Source organism: Henckelia pumila, unplaced genomic scaffold (assembly GCF_033568475.1).
Source record: "Henckelia pumila isolate YLH828 unplaced genomic scaffold, ASM3356847v2 CTG_19:::fragment_2:::debris, whole genome shotgun sequence".
In the NCBI taxonomy this organism is placed as follows: Eukaryota; Viridiplantae; Streptophyta; class Magnoliopsida; order Lamiales; family Gesneriaceae; genus Henckelia; species Henckelia pumila.
This window is the reverse complement of record NW_027331776.1, coordinates 16456-21940: the sequence shown is the minus strand read 5'-3', so window position 1 is coordinate 21940 and position 5485 is coordinate 16456.

The window sequence follows — 5485 nt, the reverse complement described above, 5'->3', positions numbered from 1 at the left end:
AAGTTGAATACCCGACGGAGATGAGTATGAGTATGAGTGTGGATATAATAAATGAGAATGGGGAACTGAGGCATGATATCTGATAAGTACATTTTGTATGCATTAGTTCGTGATAGGTTTATGTCTATTTTGTGTGCATTCATATTATTTTTATGTGTTTTTCTGTATTTTAGTGCTTGCTTGTGTATTTCACTCCTCGAGTTAATTTTGTAGGAAAATGAATTGTTGAATAGTGAATTACAGAGCAGCTTTATTCAAAAAATCAAATTTAATTTTAGAAAAATCCAAATTCAATCTCCACTAGTCAAAATGAATTCAAGATGTTTTGAAGCTGCTGTCCAAATTTCGTTTCGATCTGACAGCTAAAACTCAAGATATGATTTTTTTCAAGTAAACTGCGCGCTGGCACATATGTATGCACGGACCCATGCACGGAGGTTGCACGGGGTCCAAACACGTCGCGAGGAAAAAAATAATTTGAGGCCGAGGATACCCGGAGGTGGGCACGGACCCTTATCCAGGGTCCGTGCATGTCGCAGAATCAGAAAAATAAAATTTTTGGAAATTAAAATTCTTAACTTTTCGGGATTTTATTTTATGGGCTTTCAAAGACATATAATAAAGAGAGTTCAGAACGTGATTAAAGGGTTGGAATCGCATAAGAGAGACGACGGCTAGGAGGCTTGGAGATTGAAGAACGCTCCATTCGAGTTTTTCTTCCCTTTTTCTTTTGATTATTAAACTTTTGTTTGAACTATATTTTCGTTATTTGAGTAGTTTTTCTTCAACCAAGACCGCGAGATTGGGTCAGACAATTTTATGTTGAATATGTGGATTTTGATTTGGGATTTTTAGATTTTTATTAAAGTTATTGATTGTTGGATTTATATTTTGTTCTTGTGAATAATCTGATCAATTATTTACTTGCATGTTAATTGATTCCAAGTCGAAAGGTTAGGAATTGATTTCGATCACTCCAATAATTTACATATGGTTAAACCGACTAGAAATAATATTCGGTTTCAGTATGCGATTTTAGGTGAAAACTGAATTATTACAAATATTGAATGCATTCATGTTTGATTAGAATTATAAAAATTAATCCGTCATAATTTGAATAAAATTAACGTGTTATAGAAATAGACTGCTAAACAAGATAGGATAATTCGCCGTGATTTAAGATTAAATCTGGATCCTGGATTTGCCACTTGTTTGCATAATTTGTTTGGTACATGCGTGTGTCTTGATTGTCTCTATTTAATTGAATTTATTCTTTTTCTATTTTAATTCTTATTTTATTTCAGTAATTAAATTTTTATTTAATTCTTAGTGCTCATTTTATTATTCTGTCTAGATTAAGCTAAATAATTTATTCTTGAGAATTGACAACAGTCCCTGTGAGATCGATACTTGGACTCTTTGTCCACTTTACTATTACTTGACCTAGTGCACTTGCTAGTTGATACCGAATTAAGCGGTCAAGTTTTTTGCGCCGTTGCCGGGGACTATTTGGTTAATATTAGGATAGATTATTTTCTTGAGTCTAGAATTATTATTATTATTATTATTATTATTAATTTCCTTTTATTTATTTAATTATTTATTTTACCTTGTGAGGTACTTGGAGATGGTTAATCGACGGATTTTCACAAGGTTTACCCAACAGCTCGAATGCGATGATGAGCCAAAATTGAATTTTGATGATGAAGATGAATATCAGTTCATGTCGAGTGTTGTTGGAGTGACAAAATTTTAATTTCAATATCACGCCAAGCTTGAGGGCGTAGGAAATCAAGACACATACGTAGAGTCGCATGATTCTTACTATGGGCGGCAGCCGCTCTTTGATGCGATGATGAGCCAAAAGTGAATTTTGATGATGAAGATGAATATCAGTTCATGTCGAGTGTTGTTGGAGTGACAAAATTTCAATTTCAATATCACGCCAAGCTTGAGGGCGTAGGAAATCAAGACCCATACGTAGAGTCGCATGATTCTTACTATGTGCGCAGCCGCTCTTTGATGACTGCTTCTGCATAGTCGGGCTATAGACTATAATTTTAGCGCTGACTGGGAGGCAACCCAGTGTTCTCTTTTCTTTACTTTTTATTTTTTTTTTATTATCTTTTGCTAATCCACCGCCTTACCCGTTGCCTATATATGTGCAGTATGTGGCCCCGCTAAGAAGATGCCGTTGGAATTTTACAGATGGAGGAAGATGACGAAGCATAAACCAGGGGAGTGTTTCATTATGTTTTTGTTCATCTTGCATTTGTGTGTTTGTTCATGCATTCTGTTCATTGTTTCTGAAGCATTGAGGGCAATGCTTTTGATAAGCATGTGGGGTAGACTAGTTTATTACATTGTTTTTTATGTTTGTGTTGCATTCGTAATCGTTTAGTTTATTTTCATATGGTTTGTTTTAGTCATTGTTTGCATTTGTTTTGAGTAGGATGATTAATGGGAGCCAATGATGATATGAAGTTATGAGTTTTGTGAAAAAAAAATTAGTTTTGCTCTTGACTTGACATGAGAAACCGTAGGTTGAACCGTGAATATTTTTAAGCACTCATGTTAAACCAGTGAATTGTAGCGAATGATTTGATGATGTTTTTTTTTACTGCTTGATCATTGCACGACACTAGGTGATTAGGGAAATTGATTGTATTCCTGTGAATTTTGGTGATACTCTATTAAGTGCATTCATGATCTCGGATTTATTTTTGGTAAATTCAAAATTGAGTGATTTGTATACGCACTTTGAAAAAAAAAAAAAAAAAACTCTATCCGGGCCATGAAAAAAAAGGATTGAAATCCTAATCCCTAAATCAAAGGCTAAGTATGTTGATGAAATGGGGTTGGAGCTCCATCCGGGCTATAGACGAGGGGATTAAAATCCTAATCCTATCTTAGTCGTAGCTAAGTATGCGGGTAATTTATGGGGCAGAGGTGCATTAAAAATATAAATCACCTTTATTTTTTTTATTATTTCAAAATATTGAGGGAGGTGTAAATTTTAGTGTTATCTGGAAGGAATGATTACATGAGAAGGAACTTGCACTGATGCGTTTATAGGTCACTAAGCAGTCGTGTAAACGGATTCTATTTGAGTTGCATGAAACTGGAATGACAAAGCACACACGCACGTTCACGCTAAATCGACGGTGTATTATGAAAGGTTGAGAGCATTCGTGTTTTAAGTTGACATATGACTTCTCTGAGGCATTTTTCCATGAATTTTTCCTACTCTTGTTTTTGTTGTGTGCTTGTTGCATTGTTTGTCTTGCTCGAGGGCGAGCAAGGTTTAAGTATGGGGTGTTGATAAGTACATTTTGTATGCATTAGTTTGTGATAGGTTTATGTCTATTTTGTGTGCATTCATATTGTTTTTATGTGTTTTTATATGTTTTAGTGCTTGCTTGTGTATTTCACTCATCGGGTTAATTTTGTAGGAAAATGAATTGTTGAAGAGTGAATTACGGAGCAGCTTTGTTCAAAAAATCAAATTTAATTTTAGAGAGATCCAAATCTAATCTCAACCAGTCAAAATTAAGTTCAAGATGTTTTGAAGCTGCTTTCCAAATTTCGTCTCAATCCGACAGCTAAAACTCAAGATATGATTTTTTTCAAGTAAACTGCGCGCTGGCACATATGTATGCACGGAGGTTGCACGGGGTCCGGACATGTCGCAAGGAAAAAAATAATTTGAAGCCGAGGGTACCCGGAGGTGGGCACAGACCCTCATCCAGGGTCCGTGCATGTCGCAGAATCAAAAAAATAAAATTTTTGGAAATTAAAATTCTTAACTTTCCGGGATTTATTTTATGGGCTTTCAAAGACATATAAATAAGAGAGTTCAGAACGTGATTAAAAGGTTGGAATCGCATAAGAGAGACGGAGGCTAGGAGGCTTGGAGATTGAAGAACGCTCCATTCGTGTTTTTCTTCCCTTTTTCTTTTGATTATTAAACTTTTGTTTGAACTATATTTTCGTTATTTGAGTAGTTTTTCTTCAACCAAGACCGCGAGATTAGGCCAGACAATTTTATGTTGAATATGTGGATTTTAATTTGGGATTTTTAGATTTTTATTAAAGTTATTGATTGTTGGATTTATATTTTGTTCTTGTGAATAATCTGATCAATTATTTACTTGCATGTTAATTGATTCCTAGTCGAAAGGTTAGGAATTGATTTCGATCACTCCAATAATTTACATATGGTTAAACCGACTAGAAATAGTATTCGGTTTCAGTATGCGGTTTTAGGTGAAAACTGAATTATCACAAATATTGAATGCATTCATGTTTGATTAGAATTATGAAAATTAATCCGTCATAATTTGAATAGGTTTAACATGTTATAGAAATAGACTGAACAAGATAGGATAATTCGCCGTGATTTAAGATTAAATCTGGATCATGGATTTGCCACTTGTTTGCATAATTTGTTTGGTACCTGCGTGCGTCTTGGTTGTCTCTATTTAATTGAATTTATTCTTTTTCTATTTTAATTATTATTTTATTTCAGTAATTAAATTTTTATTTAATTCTTAGTGCTCTTTTTATTATTCTATCTAGATTAAACTAAATAATTAATTATTGAGAATTGACAACAGTCCCTATGAGATCGATACTTGGACTTTTTGTCCACTTCACTATTACTTGACCTAGTGCATTTGCTAGTTGATACCGAATTAAGCGGTTAATATCCTACCCGAACCCCGATCCATTGTCATCTCTATATTAGAGTTACGGCGTCGTCGTCGTTATTATTATTATTATTATTATTATTATTATTATTATTATTATTATTATTATTATCATCATCATCATCATCATCATCATCATCATGATTATTATTATTATTATTATTATTATTATTATTATTATTATTATTATTATTATTATTATTATTATTATTATTATTTATGACGTGGCCCGTGGGAACCTGCTGACGTTATTTTCGGTACACACTTAGTAAACCTCCGAACTAACGCAATAGTCTTCTAACTAGGATAGCTAGATGCACTAAGAAAGTCCTATTTGATAGACTAGTCAAAAAAAATGTCAGTAAAAAGAATCAAACTCCTGACATTTGGTCAAGTACTCACACACTACACCAACTAAAACACCTACTTGGGAGCGAAGTTACATCATTATCGTTTTTTTTTAAAAAAAAATTGACATTATCCAAAGTTCCAAACAATACTTATGGGTTATAATAAGGGTGAATTGTGAATAAATCCCCAAACCCAAACCTTTCTTTCTCCCAACTCCATCCCTTTAAGATTCTTTCTTTGCACTCCCTAGGACCACAAAACTTGATGATTTTAATAATTAATTCTTGTACTCAATATGGGTTATTTTGTGCTAAGATCTGAAGGTTTTATACTTAGATCTAAGGATCTCTGTGCTTATATCTCATGTTTTAATTCTTAATTTCGGTACAAAGAATTATGTGCAAAAATGGTATCAGAGCTTTAGG